This window comes from Ixodes scapularis, unplaced genomic scaffold (assembly GCF_016920785.2).
Source record: "Ixodes scapularis isolate PalLabHiFi unplaced genomic scaffold, ASM1692078v2 PGA_scaffold1__304_contigs__length_218370807, whole genome shotgun sequence".
Taxonomy (NCBI): domain Eukaryota; kingdom Metazoa; phylum Arthropoda; class Arachnida; order Ixodida; family Ixodidae; genus Ixodes; species Ixodes scapularis.
In genome coordinates this window covers 2,885,863-2,901,347 of record NW_024609846.1, presented here as the reverse complement: position 1 = coordinate 2,901,347, position 15,485 = coordinate 2,885,863, and the positions used below count along the sequence as shown (strand labels likewise).

Genomic DNA, 15,485 nt, shown 5'->3' with positions numbered 1-15,485 from the left:
TTTGCTCGCTTTCCAGAGCGACGAACATGCGCGGGCTGGGCTGAGGAGATCGCACGCTGGGCTGAGGACTCGTAAATATTGGAATGGTGTACACTGGTAACGAACAAAACTGGAACCTTCTTCTTACTTCGTACTTCTATGAAGATGCTAATATGAGTATGCGGCTATTATAAAATATATATATATATATAAAAGAATTATATATAAAAGAATTACAACATTCTTTGCATTACATATTTTATTTATTTACCCTTAAAGGTCCTTTATTTATTTATTTATTTATTTATTACATGTACTCCACAGCGCCCGTGAAGGCATTATAGTGGGGGAGGGGCAAAAAGAAGAAAAACAAAGGGCGTCACAGAACATTAAGTAAAAGCACTCGCAGCCTGCAGCAAGGCATAGAACAACATGAAACCAGCCCTGCGAAAATGTAACGCAGAGAAACGCGCTCATTGTTGCACCAATATACACGTAACAAGGAATAACACATAACGAAGACAGCATACATTGAGTGCTAAAGGCCTAGCAGAGCTTGAAAAATGTTTGAGTTGTTTTTCTCTAACACTAATTCCTCCGGTAATTCATTCCAGCTCTGAATAGTGCTCGGGAAGAAAGAATGTTTAAAAATGTCAGTTTTGGATGAGAAAGGTCTAATTTTCCTCGAGTGATCACGTCTTTGGGAAATGAAATGTGGTTCAAGTAAGTATGTTCCTTTATCAATTCCAGAGAGTTCGTAATGGATCGCGTGTAGTAGTTTTAATCGAAGGCATTTGCGGCGAGTTTGGAGAAGCTCCCACTTGAGCTCCTCTTTTAAGGCGGTCACGCTTTGACGCCAATTATAGGAGTTAAGAACCCTCTTTCCCTCTTCCTCTTTCGGGGAAATTACATAAAGGGGGGGGGGGGGGGGGAATCAATCACATATCAGTCAATGAAACAAACAATGAAACAGCAACAAACGATGAAACAACAACCATTTCATCCAGAAACACGCACTCAATAATAATCCACCAGGGAACCAAAAATAGAGAGCAAACAGGCAGTCATTATTCCCCTTGAAAATGCAACACCAAGGAGGAACGCAAAGCGTCCGGGCATAGTATTGAGGCGATGCACTTTTGGGAGAAATACTCCTAACCTCTAAGGACTTCCCCCTGCCGTCCTCCTCGACCACACCCTGAAGGGTGCCCGACCACACCAGGGGTTTCCCCAGGAATTTCAATTAGGGGAGTGTCTAAATATTTAGGGGGGGGGGGGGGGGGGGGGATTAAGAATAGAGGAGTCGTTGTCAATTGAGAGGGTGCCTTCGGAAAAACAAGGGGGGGAGTACATTACCGTAAAGGGGGGGGGGGGGGGGGATCACTGGACCACACCCGAACTCGAGAAATAGGAGTACACAAAGGCGGGCGACTTCAAACTCCTCGACAGCCATAACGATTCCCAAGTTTGCGAGTCAGCGGGTGGAAGACCCGAAAGGAGTCGGTCGTGCAGGCTGTCCTCCAGATGCAGGGTGATGGTCAAGGCTCTGTATCCAGGAGCCAAGTCCTCTGTGGGAGAGAGAGGGAGAGAGAAGGAGAGAGAAAGTGTTCGGAAAGGAAGAAATATATAGTCCTGCAGACCCACCCATTCGTGCTATCTCAAGTTCACTGCGGGCTTCTAACAACCGCTTATATTGAGTTTAGCAGCATCCTGGAGCCACGGCAACCAATCCAAGAGGGTTAGCACCTATAAAAGACTCGGAGCCATGGGTCTTGCAAGAGCAATCATGAACGTCCCAAAAAGAACACCATACCCAAGACAAAACACGTTCGAACGAAATTCAGCAGGCACCAAGGAGTCAGTGAGCAAGAGAAAAGTACGCAGATAAATAAACAAAACAAATCTTTAAGGCACCAAAAGCAAACCTTACTCAACACGTGGAAACCATTTCCGAATTCCGCGGACCCTGCCCGTTTTCTGCCGACAGCTAGAGCCTCAGGCAGGACGGTCCGTGGACCAGGGGGCCGTAAACATGTCAACGAAAGATGCGGACCGTGTCGCCGCTCGACACCTCGAGCGGGGCTCTATGCAAGTGTACCGTGACAGCGCTCGCGTTCCCAGTCGCACGCACCCCATTTGGGGCCTCTCAACTCCGGCATCGGCCGAAAGACACTCGGGAAGCCGCGGCAGACAGACAGACAAAGAACTTTATTGAGGTCCTGAGAAGCGCTGCCCTTAGGGCAGCACCGCGGGCCGCTCCCACGTGGGGACGGGGAGGCCTAGCCTCACCGCCGCATCGTGGGCTCTCTGGACAGCCCGGAGTTGTGGGAGAAGCTCGGAACTCGTGATGGCAGAGCTCCACTCCTCCTCGGTGACTTGATTGGGCCCCCGTAACGAGGGGCACCGCCAGAGCATGTGATCCAAGCTGCTGAGCGACCCGCAGTCCGGTCGCGAAGCCGCGAAGAAAATAAAAACATAAAGTTAAACTAAGCACGCGCGCCACCACAACTTCACGACAATACTACCACTGGAAATGTGCGTAAAGAACATAACAAATAATAATACTAACACAAACTAAAAAAAAAAAGAGCTTTTATGAAATGATCGTATTTCCCTCATACATCAATGAATGAAATACAACTTGAAGCAGTCACGAAATCCGGCCTTTGTCGTCGCACTCAATGCTATAGCAAAAAAAAAAAAAAAAGTTAGTGTTGTTTTTAATATTTATTTAAAACAATCACATTACGTGGCCATAGAGAACCCGAAACTATAACTGTCAATCACCAACTCGCCTGCGTTTTTTTTTTTATTGATTATTGCGAGTTATTTATTGTTCGTTGAATTCCTGTCACAGCCAGCAATTAATAAATGTAGATGTGTAGCACTTAGTGTCTTTCACCTAGCGCGTTGTTGCTATCGCTGTGACTACTTACAAAATTTACTCTCGTATTATTTATCCGCATACTCAGCGAAGCACTGTTCATGCTTGCCTCGGCCACCGCGTTAAATAAATAAAAAGTCGCCTAAATCATACTGCTTCGCGGCTTTTAATTACTGAATTAATGTTATAAAAGGCGCGACTTTATGAGTACGCCTCGGGTGTACAGCCGACTTCCCGGGGAACGTGGTGGAAAGTAAAGCGCATGGAAAACAGCGTCACGAAGCAGACCCTCACCCACGACACAGACGCGCTGCTGATGTCTTCTCAAACGTCATTCCCGTTCAAAATTCCCCACTAAAAGAGGAAAAAAAAAGTATTTTTGATCCTTTTTCGGTGAGTTAGTTCACTTCAGGGGCAATGAGGAAGTCAACAGAAACACAAAAAGTGTTACCCAACTCCAGTAAAGAAAACAAATTACGAGGTTCACGTATGAAAGTAAAGTATCGCGATAATGCTAAAAGCAGAAAAAAAAAAAAGAAGCTGAGCGAGTACGAAGCATTGCAATGGGATGTGCTGCAACCGTTCGTCTGAACGAGGGTGTGGCAACATATCTATGTGGTCGCGTTGCAACACCAGTTCCGATTTCGCCACCGCGGCTCTTTTGTGCGCTTCGCGTGGGCGTTGCTCCGGCGGCAGTTAGAAGGTTCTTCCCCCTATTTGGCTTTTACTGGCGCGTACTGGACTCCCACAAAGCACAGAAAAAGAAAAAGCTATAGGAAGACGAGTTTGAGTTTGACGTGATATAAACCTACATTACATATTCCAACATAACTCGATAAAAGAAGGACCATACATGGGAAATTGAACTTGGGTGTAGAGTGGTTGACAGAATAATATTTCAAGCGTCACTATTTTATGTTCAACACGGAGGAGGGAGTAGAGATAGATTCGTTTTTCCCTTTCGCGCTGCTTTTTTGTTGTTGCTACGTCTTGGGAATAAGCGATTTTGTTTTGCCCGTTGGCATAAGCTAACGAAAAGGCAACGAGAAGTAACTTTTATTTATAATCGAGCCTGGGTATATTGCCGCGCGCGCAGCTGGCCAAGTAGGCAGCGCGCGCGAGGCCTAACGGTTATCGCGCTTGCTTTCCACGCTGAAAGCCAGGGTTCGATTCCTGGCCACGGAGGCACATTTTTGTTGACTCTGTAAAGTAATGTTCTGGTAAATTCGAGAACCATGTTGCTTGTTCGAGGTCGGAATGTTCTACACGCCGAACCTTCTACGCCGATTATTCCAGAACACCACGCATGTACATAAGGGGCTCCGCGTGGCGAGCCACAGTCGGTCTCGCCCCAGCGTTCGACTCTGCTGCCACGCGGAGCCCCTTATGTACATGCGTGGTCTTCTGGAATAATCGGCGTAGAAGGTTCGGCGTGTAGAACATTCCGCCGACCTCGAACAAGCAACATGGCTCTCGAATTTACCAGAACATTACTTTACAGAGTCAACAAAAATGTGCCTCCGTGGCCAGGAATCGAACCCTGGCTTTCAGCGTGGAAAGGAAGCGCGATAACCGTTAGGCCTCGCGCGCGCTGCCTACTTGGCCAGCTGCGCGCGCGGCAATATGTGCTAACTTCCTCGTGAATACTCGAACACATTTTGAAAGTACATTATATCAAATAGTAATGTGTAAAAAATATTTACTGCGCACAAAGTGTTTGTATCGAGGAGACAATCTCGAAGTTGCCAGTGGTGATGAATAACTGAATTTTCCCAATCCGCCGTCACTCTTGCGGACCAAATATTTGGAGAACCTAAGCTCTAAAGAAAGTGCGGTTTGTGCCCGTCGGCTCAACACATGTTTTTTCAACATTATTTCGAAGATGCAACATTTTTCTTTCGGGCGCCCCGTTTTCTCGCAAACGGAAGATCGCTACCTAATGTATTTTATTTTTCTCACAAACTCTAAGGCGTAAACAATAAACTTGCATTCTCCTTTTCAGGAACTCTGAAATGTGTAGGGTTCTTTTCCAATTCCCAAGTCCCCTGCCTTCGGATGAATGTGACATAACAAGGCATAGCTCTCGGCAGAAAGGGTTTATTACACTCACATTCTGCTTGGGAGTTCCGGGATCGAGTAGGGTCTTCGAGGAGGAAGCCTTTGGAGCTGGGGGGTGCGTTGCCACTGCTACAGCTGGCGATTGTCTCTGCGGTGCTAGACCACGCAACATCTTGGGGAAATCCCTGTCGAGGGTCCGGTTCAGGGTAAGGTCCGGACCAAGTCATCGGGCTGCCGCCCGAGGTCGCAGTCGCCACCTCCTAGCCCATCCGTCGTCGTCCGTTTTTCGCGCGAGAGTCCTTTCCCAATGTCCCGTCTTCCCAGTTTCATCCCATTGTTCCCGCGGCAGCCGCGCGCGCCAGACAGGTGAGAGCCTCTCTCCTCAACGTGGGAGATCTCCACCGGAACTCTCCGTCCGGTTCCGCCGCCGCACGTGCAGGCCCTCGGGCGCAGACGCTCTCCTGGAAAGGGGGTGCACAGACGTCCACCGCCACCGTCGCCAATGTCCTCCTGTTGGGTCCCGAGTTGTCGGCGCCTTTGGTGCTCACCAAAGGCGCCGACAGCTCGTCCTCGCCATGGCGGCGACCGACGTCTAGCCATTAGGGTCCGCTGGCAGATTGAACCACACGGGGGCCAACAAGGCCCCCACAAGCGTTGACGATGAACAAGCAAACCTATATGTAACGCAAAATTGGCCACATAACGTTCTTCCACGTGCATAGACTGGCAGCTTAAAAAAAAAAAAAAAAAGAAACGGCAGTTTACACGTCAAATAATTCGACAAGAACATTTCAGTTCAGAACTTCAGAGCATGATGACAAATGAAGAGGAGGAACACTTGTCTCACACGGCTCAACCGAGCAGCATGGCTGTTATCTCCATGCGCTAAGGACCCCTGTCAAAGTGATGATAGCGTAGCAGAATCTAACGCTCCATTAATATTATGATTTATATTGTTTGAAGGCCGTGATTTGGAATATGTGGGATACATTGATGAGCGGAACCGGCAGCCCGTTTATTGCCCAGTATTCTATTCGAAACCAAGGCACGATTCGGTTGTTTCTGTCTCGTTTCGGCAAGAGGCCGTCGCGGACATCGCTCGGCAGAAATACCAGGTCAGGCGAGACCTCCCTCCTCACGCCAGGCACGGGCGGACGGCCGAGGAAGAAAGCGTGCCAGGGCCGCCGAGACCTCCCAGCGATTCCTTCGCTGACACTCGTCCCGAAACCTCGAGCGCTGTGTCACTGTCGTCGTCTCCGCCAACTATGCGTGTCTTATCCTCTCTTTCGCTTACCCGATTTCTAGGCACAAGGTGAAAGTAAAAAATAACTTATTAGACGCTCTCGCGCGGTGGTCTATCCTTGAAAATCTTGCGTTTAACGCGGGGCTCCATCTCCGCGCTACGACGTCGCGAGTTCAAGAACCCTTGAATTGGCTATGCTGCGAGTATCGCGGTCTGTTTTAGCCAAATTTCTAGAGTGCGGAAAAGCGTTTTCTGTGATTTTAGAAATTCAAATAAGGCTTCGGATAACTAGAACCATTGATTTGAAGCACCATGATGGCTCGAGGGTCATTACTCGAAAGCAGGGACACGATTTAAATCACAATTTAAATCAGCGAGATTTAAATAGTCATTAATATCATAATTTAAATCTTGCTTTAATTCAAATATTTTCCACAAAATTCATTCTAAAAAAAAAAAAAATTGCGGTTGTCTTTTATATTATGCTTCATATGTGCCTTTGTTTTGTATTAAAATCGAAGAATCGCCGATCAAGAAATGTTTATGTAGAGCTGAACACGAGCAAAATGAAGTGCTGGGCAAATTCCGAGGCTGAGCTGGATTTCTACTTTCCACTTCGGTCGTGAGCTACGTAACTTCCTTTTTCAACAAAACCACAACGCAAAAAAAAAAAAAAAAAAAAAAAGACACGAAATTTGGAAAAGTATTGTCCCATTGCAATTCAGCCAAGAAAGAAAAAAAAAAAGATAGTAAATTCATTAAGCTGTGTTTTTTTTTTCTAATATGGCGGAGTTATAGCGATAAAAAGTCGGTAATTAAAGTGTAGTTTACATTCACAATAATTGTTTCTTCCGCATTGTTTTCAGCGATCGGAGGAATCGCTCAATCAATCTGCCTCGTTGAGAAACGTACGTGATCGCAAAGAATATGTTTCTAGCTACAGCTAGCGATTTAAATCGAATCATTTAAATTTTAATCGAGTAAATCTGATTTAAATAAAAGTGCGTCCGATTCATAAAATTTTTTATAAATATCACGATTGCTTTCCCCCTGCTGCCAAGTGTAGCGTATGAAGTAGCATTAGAGAGTTCTATTCCATTAAAAATAATAATAATAATCAGTCAGTGTTCATTATAGTGTCCAGGAACAACCAATCATTCTTAATGCTGGCACACTTAACGAATAAAAAACGATCAAAAACACACATTCACACGAGTGCAGAAGGGGAATGTAGTTCACCAGTCCGAGATTAAGAATATTAACAAGTACGAAAGACACTCAAATGAACGAGGGAAATCAAAAGCCCCAAAACAGAGACATCATCAGGTGTGAGAGGAAGAAGCAGATACTCGGATAACGTACTGACGAACATCAACCCTTCAACTGATCAGCCCTTTTTTTGCAAGAGGAAGTTTCAAAGAGCGTTTGCGAACTTGCTCCAGCATGAGTTAAAAATATCGATGGTGTCAGAGTAGCGGTTATAAAGTGACTCAGCCAATCTTTGGATCGGGTTTAAGCGGCTAAAATGTCGAGAAAAAGATGATTGAAGCAGTGTTGGCACACGTGGAACTCTAAGGCTCACTTCGGACAGAAGGCTGGGATTTTCCAGACCAACAGAGCAGACTATCGATGGAAATGACCGCCGTGCTGCACTGGCCGAGTGATTCTTGCAGAGCGGACGCGCGTCTGAGAAGCCAGTCGAAGACAGACTCACCTCACCCGGGTCGCACTGCCAATGCATCGTATACGAACGACAGTCTGTGCAAGACACTGTCTGCGGCCTTTCTTGTAGGACGGTCCCATCGGTCGCACAAAAACTGTCCGCGGACATGTTCGAAGCGGACGCAAATCTGCTTCGATCCAAGATGCTTGTCATCGCGTCCGCAGCGAACGCCGCGTCTTTTGTATACACGATGTGTGAGCAGAGTATACCTGCGGCTTAATTATTCCTACATACATCCGGCCTCCTATATCCTTCCGCAATGTTCCGCGACAACGTTGCGGGACACTGGCGTGTAACTTTTTTTTGTTTTCTTTTTTTCAGGGTCTCTCGCTGGCACAGTTGCTCGTGCGAGGCGAGCATCTGAGAGTTAAATAGCGCCGTACGGAACCTGCGGATAAATTTTGCGTTGTAGGCTAAACGTTACCTAAAAAAGAAAAAAAGACAACCACGTAACCAAATACGCTACTCGTTACTTGGTAGCGAAAGGAACGCGTTACCGACCCACGTTTCTTTTAAATAAAAGGAACGCGTTACCATTACCGACCATGAGTAACGCGCGTTACTTTTACTTTTTATTCGCGAATTAAAACGTTACAGGTATGCAGTAAGCATCATCTTTCCAAAAACATGTCCATTCAGACGTGGGCGTCGGCAGGATTCTATCTCGGTGCGGGTCAAAAGGAAAAAAAAAAAGAAAAAAAAGAAAACAAAGTTGCAAGATTGATTATTATTTTTCTTTATTTTTCTTTATTCTTATTATTATTATTTTATTTATTTTTTTTTTTTTGCAATTTACATAATTAGGAAACAGCCTAAACTGATCACGGAGGTTGTATATTCCTGCGTCCCAACACGCACATTCCCGCGACATTTTTACGATATGTGATACTAATAGATTTTGACGCAAATGTTGAAATAAACATTGTGAAGTGTGCAGTTCTAATCGCTTGTGTAAAAAACGCCATTCGAGAGTATTACGACGAGTCTCGATTTGTTTTCCGCAGACCGGACCTCTCGTGCATGGCGAACGGGGCATGAACGTTTCGCAACCACAGGGATTCCCTGTTTTTTGCAGTGTATTTCTCGTGAATTCGGAGGAGGGGGTTCTTCCAAGGTCATTTTTCGCTGAAAATTCGGGGTTCATCGCAGTTTATTCTTCTTAGATTCCCAATACTCTTAAATTCAAAGTTTATTTGACTTTGTTCCCCCCCCCCCCCCCCCCCCCCCGAAAAAAGAAAAGAAAAAAAAAAAGAAAACAGATAAAAAACCAGTATAATAAGTTGTTGTCCCGAAGGAACTTCGATGAGCTAAAAGTCAAACCCCTTTTTGTCAGTAGTTCCAGATTTCAAAGGAAACTGAAGTGGCATCTCCTCAGGGCCACTGACTACGTGCTCTTACAAACACACACAGATATATATATATATATATATATATATATATATATATATATATATATATATATATTGTGCGTGCATTATTTTGTTGTTTTGTCCTCGAAATTACGAGTTTTTTAGATCACTCCGAATTGACGGAAACGTTAGCGACAGGTGTATCTCGGGGATCTTCGGATTGATCCGATGAGGCCCGTTTCAGACGAGGGCAGTTTCTCCCAGCAACTCGACGCTGAAACACCAGCAACACGGGCGGACCGAGTTCAAACCCCAGCAACCTATTGCGGCGATTTTCCATCACTGTCATTACACTTTAATTTTCTTCCGCTATGTAGATACAGAGTTACGCGCTATAAACGTGTTTGTATACCTTTAAAGGACGTTGAGAATGCTAACTCATCTTCTTGAAACGGGTTATTCCCTAAAACGACCAACTTCAAACCAAGTGTTTAGTTGTCATCATCACCGGCACGGGGTGTCGCGGGAAAATATCGCGTCCCTGATTGACTGCTGCCGCTTCAAACGTCTCCGAGCTGTCCGAGTTGCTCGTCCGTTTCGAGCCGGACGCGATCCCAGCAATTCGTGTCGCATTATAGGGAAAGCTAGAGGACAACGCGCCAGCAACACCGAAAACGGTGGGAAAGTTGCCCCGTCCGAAGAAGGCCTTACATGGAACAGGAAACCTAGTTAGTGCCGACGAAGGAACCACCAGTTATTTAATAATTTAGACCATTTTTTCAATACAACTGTAAATTAAAAAGAAAAAAAAAATTCGGCGGGAGTGTGCAAAGAGGCAACCGCTCCTTTAGCACGCCCCCTGCCGACAACCCATGCATTCAAATACTTAACATAATTTTTTGTAAGTTTTGATTTTGATGTTATGATGATGTAACAAGATGTAAAGCGTAACGAATAACGACACAACGTCACCCGTCACTCTAAATAAGTAACGTAAAGCATCCGGTAGAGCCAGCCGGGCCAACTAACCGCTTTGCTTCGTTACTGCAATTAAGCTAAAAATTACTCGCCTGTTGCGCCATCGGTCACATGCAAGGAAGCCGGTCACGTGAAGGCGTCACACCGAAAGCTGAGTCGAACGGCACAGCGTTGCAAGTACACGGTTGAATTCATTACTCATTATCAAAGTTCCATGCTTTCGGTTTCTTTCCTCTTGAATTCTGGGGAATTTTTTTTCGTAATTCATAGTTAAAAAAAATAAATAAAATGAAACAAGATTCCTGTTTTTTAGTGTTTGCTTTCGGCGTCAGAGAAAAATTGATGCTTGTCGGGGGTTCTATTGAAGAAAACAAAACATTTGCATGGGATTCCCAAACATTCTTGAAACGTGTGCGTGACCCGAACACTTAAAAAATGCCCCGTCAAAAAAGAAGAAAAAAATATATATATACACAATATAGATATATAAGTAGTGTGACTGCCGTAGAAAGAAGCATCGTTGCGGACAGTTTGTGGGAGTTGTATTGTTTCCAGTAAACACAAAATGACGCTGTAGAACAAAAACAAATATTTAGAAAAAACGTGTTTCATTTTATTTATTTTTGTTGACGTAAAAATGTCCCTACTTCGGTGTTTTTTTTTTCTTTTCAGTTTTCCTCGATTTTGATGAAACTACCCCGAAGATTGTTTTTCGGGGTTTTTCGGTACTTACCGAAAACACGCAACCTTAGCCAGTTTGAACAAATTTCATATTTGTAAGAGCACGTACCATATACATCCAATATTATTTTTTTTTTGCTTTGACAGACGGTTCTAGATTGTGGGCGCCAATTCACTCCATCAAATCAACCCTGAATTTACCCAGCGACCTCCAGTTCTCGCGCGTTTCGTTGTACAGTCACTGTAGATAACAGTGTTGCGGAATGGGCACCCCCATTCCATTCCAATTCCATTCCGGGGAATTAGAGTTTTCGATAATTCCATTCCTTTCAACTCCTAGGAATGGGGACACGGGGCACATTCCTACTCCTGGAATGGCTGAGTCGCTCCATTCCATTCCTCCAATTCCTAAACGCTAAAAGTGTAATTTGACAGCTGCATTACGTTACAGGGTTGGGCAGAAATATTCAGAAATGTATTTAGAAATACAAATACTGGGATAGATGAAAATAGTTGCTAAGATACTGATACTCAAGTCTCAAATATATCTATAAAAATGTATCGTGATACGTATCGGAAATACATCTCAAAAAGAGGCAAAGAGTCTTGGGAAATACAAATACAAGAATACATTTTAGGGAGGGCAGAAATAGAAATACTGATAATACAATACATTCTTCAAATTTCTTTGAGACGCCAACTGAAATGAGGCTTTAAGTTTGAAGTGGAAGTTTCTTTTTTTTTTCGTCCCGAAATTACTTTTCCGCAGGCTTGGCACTTCGCCTTGAAGGTAGTGGTTCCGGACGAAGAGTCCTAAATGGATTTAAAAACGTTCCATCAAGGATTGACCACGGTCCCTTCCCTGGCATCCTGTCTGACTGACCCAGTGATGCGAAAAGACTTCGACCTCTAAAATAAATTCCATCAAGACATCACCACTTCCCTGTCCAATAAGGGCGCCCCTGTCAGCACTGATCACATGACGTCACGGTTGGATGAACTAGTATTCTTGAACCTGTAGGTGTTGCCTTGAACATGAAACTTTACCGACGCTGCTGTATCAAAGGACAATACATACTCTCGTTGTAGCTGATCTCGTTGAAGACTATGCAAGCAGTTGCATTTGGAATTTTCGAGAAAAGTGGACCACCTGAAGCATCCTGAAACACATGTATTATCTTCTGTTACGGTTGAAAAATCGATATGGTGGCATTCCTGTTGTGACGGTCCTTGCTGCCGACTCTCCGCCTCCAACGCATTAATGGCAGTCTTCAAGTTTCGCCTAGCATCATTCAAACAGAGACCTCGTGGATTGCGACCTGAGATGGCCGGCACAGGTGCGAGCTCTTCGAGAAACAGCGCACTCGAGACGAGTCGAAAGTGTACGAAGTCTGGGTCCGCACAGCGAGGCCACGTCTGGCCTCCTTCCTGGGTATCGGATCACCAGAGCAGCAAGTCACGTTCATGTCGGCTGATGACCTACCAGCCGTGCAATATTACAGGCGCAGACGCATTCGGATATGTGTTGAACTTCACTGGTGAATGGCGCCACCGCCGCCTCCCCTCCCCCCCCTCCCCTCCCCCCTCTGTTCTTTGCTTTGACGCTTGTTTTTTGTATTGCATTTTTTTCTTTTGCGCATAGGTCTGCTAGGGCCTTACGCGGGTTCGCAGTTTCCTGCTCATTTTATTTCTGAACAACCGACTCCCTGACTGGCTCGGTATAGCTGAACGTAAAAAATAAATAAATAAATAAATAAATAAATAAATAAATAAATAAATAAAATATAAAGAACCTCACCCATTCCATTCCCATTCCATTCCGGGCAAAAGGCATCTAATTCCATTCCCATTCCATTCCCCTGAACGTTGCCGCCATTCCATTCCCATTCCATTCCGGGGTCGCGAAAATGCGGAATGATTCCGGAATCATTCCAACTCCGGAGTGGTAACTCCGCAACACTGGTAGATAAGCGGCAGGCTCGAGAACGCACTCTACACCACTTTCTTTTTTCATTACGGTGATATTCATTGTTCGTATCAGCGAAATGACGACGAAGCAAAAAGTGGCGTTCCAAAGGGGGAAACGAAACGTACCGGTAAATATTTGCCGCCCGTCGGCTCGCGATCGACTCTTCGCCGAGAATGCGGGTCACGTCCGCGACGCAAAAACGGCGAGGATTTCATCGCTTCGCTGCTCGGAGCCGCGCTCGAAAACTTCAAAGGTGCTTCCAGGAGAAAATTACTCCCTCAAATTGGAATATCGGCAAACGGGAAAGGCGAGGAAAGAGCCCGCGCAAGTCGGCAGAGGGCGCCCGGTAAATCAACACGCGTCCGTTGAGGAGCACATGTTCTGGGAACCGCAAGTTTCTTTCAGATGTATCTCTCGTGGAATTTAGACGGGCTATTCAGATGTGGGTCTTTCGAGCGAGTGCGGAATAGGTACACGCGTTCCAGAGTTTGAAAAGGTAGTTGGGCAAATTGATTACGTGCGCTCTCGTCTATAGCCGACAAACCCCAAAGACGGTCGGGAACGCTGTCTCCTTGCACATTGCGTGATTCAAGCTTTCTAGTGAGCTGGAAGTTAGAGAGAAGAAAGCCGTCCTCCGGTTGAGAAAGGTGGTAAAACTCGAGGACCAAATGACGAAAGAACGAAGGAAATGTATTTATTTAAATGCCTTTATAGGCCCCGGTGGGGCATTACATAAACGAGCGTGTTATAAGAATTATTCCAGTAGGTATACAAAACATATTAATAATAAAAAAAAGGATCACTCCAAAGCGAATATCAAAGATGAATTCGCAACAAATCATGACAGGCACCAACGCGCACATATTGGGAAAAAGAAAAGCACAAGTGCTGCTTCCAAACAAGCGATTAGCCAAGCGTGCAAGCAGCGAGTCATTTTGACTCGAAACAGTGACACGAAGTCATCGCGATTTCTGGCTAAAGCTATTTTGCTCGCGAACTCGTTCCAGTGAGTCGTGACCAGAACGAGTTATTATTAGCTGAAGCCTGAAACCAGAGTTCTACACGCGTGGTACAAAGCAAACACGATAATTTTATGCCCTTCAGTGTCACGACATCAAATGCGGGGAAAAAAAGACAAAGTAGGTGTTCAGACGCATTGACGAGAAGAAGTGCGTAGAAACTCGCTAAAATTGGCCCCGTAGGCCCAGCGAAATAAAAGCAGGGTAGAAGATGCAGGAAGAGAAGAAAGCTGGGCGAACGAGTTCGGCCCCGAGGTCCGAGCCCGCAGTTCCCACATTCTTTTGGAAAAGGGGTCACTCGTACGTGACTTACCACCGAACCGAAGATGGCAGCGAGCGACGGGCCAGCGCGCGGCGAAGAAGCGTGATTTAGAGCCTGTGTTGCGCATTGATCGCGCGTAAATGAGCCGGCCGCCTAATTGTATCTCGGAGGTAGGGCGGCCGAAGAGCGAGCGCCGACGACGAGCACGGAGGGAGAGCCGGCGAGGAGAGCACCGCGCATTCCGGCGGAGGGGAGAGCGGCAGCAGCAGCGGCGTCGGCTGCAGGCGGGCACTACTTTTCCGAGGCTGCCCCGCGGAGTGACTTCCGTCCTGAGCAAGCCGCGGCGTGCTGCGGTCCTCTCTCTCTTGGGCCATCTCCCTCCGCCATTTGAAGCGAACAATTGGGTTTCGTGTCGAGTGGTCGGTCGGCGTTAGCGGTCCAAATCGCAGCGTTGGACGCTGATTGCGGTGATCAAGTGCAGTGCCAGGATCCGTGCCTCGCTGACCGTGGATTACCGCCGGCGGATGTGTGTCTGCGTGTGGTGTGGACGGCGCGGCGGTTGAGACGGCGGCCGCCGCCGCGTTGTCTGTCGCCATGGAAGGCGAAGCAGCCAAGGGAGTGCGGGGCTCCCGGTCTCGGCGCCGCGAAAGAAGGATGCACAAGCAGCAGGCGGTGCGCTGCGGCCAGCAGAGCGGCGACGACGGCGACGAGTCGCCGGGCCGCTCCAAGCCGCCCAGGCCCCCGACGCGAAAGAAACGGAATAAGGAGCCCGTCTTCGAAGAGGATGTGATCGACGGCTTTGCCATTCTCAGCTTCAGGACCTACGAGGAGCTGGAGGTAAGTAGGCCTAACCTCGCTCTCCTCCGGCCCTCGGTGCGCGGTTGTCAGCGTCCGGATGGGCCTGCGACGGCCCTCGGGCCCTGTGGGGGACCTTTCGGGGCCCGGGGACGGTGTTTCGGGCCCGGGACCCCCCCCCTCGACGGCGGCCCGCCGGCTCGGCAATCGATGGGCCGCCGGCGGTCGGCGCGCCTTGTTTGCGCTGGCCGATGCCGCCGCTGCTGCTGCTCCGGTCCGCGGGAATCGTTGCTCTCTGTCCACTTAGGCCTAACGGATTACTGCTCCAGCATCCCAACACATCGGGGGCCTGGCATTTCGGCCACGGGCACGACTTCGGGCCCGGGCGTCGCCCGCGAGGCACTGGGCACGCTGTGCCCCCCGGGCACGCTAAAATTTCCGCTCACGGAGCGAGGGGGGCCCTGTCGCGGGATGGCCCAGTCGCCCGTGCTGGTAATCGGCCCGCTCCTTTTTTTTTTCTTCTTTTTTTCAAGAGCATCGTACGC

General features: G+C 47.1%; 1 long non-coding RNA gene across 1 annotated transcript; it reads right to left on the bottom strand.

Moving 5' to 3' along the window:
• Positions 1–1,358: 1,358 nt before the first annotated feature.
• LOC121048241 lies at positions 1,359–14,368 on the bottom strand. The gene is made up of 3 exons (XR_005798869.2): positions 14,197–14,368; positions 4,974–5,382; positions 1,359–1,547 (listed from the first exon to the last, which is right to left on the bottom strand). It is a non-coding gene; the product is annotated as an uncharacterized LOC121048241 (long non-coding RNA).
• Between the last annotated feature and the right edge of the window lie 1,117 nt (positions 14,369–15,485).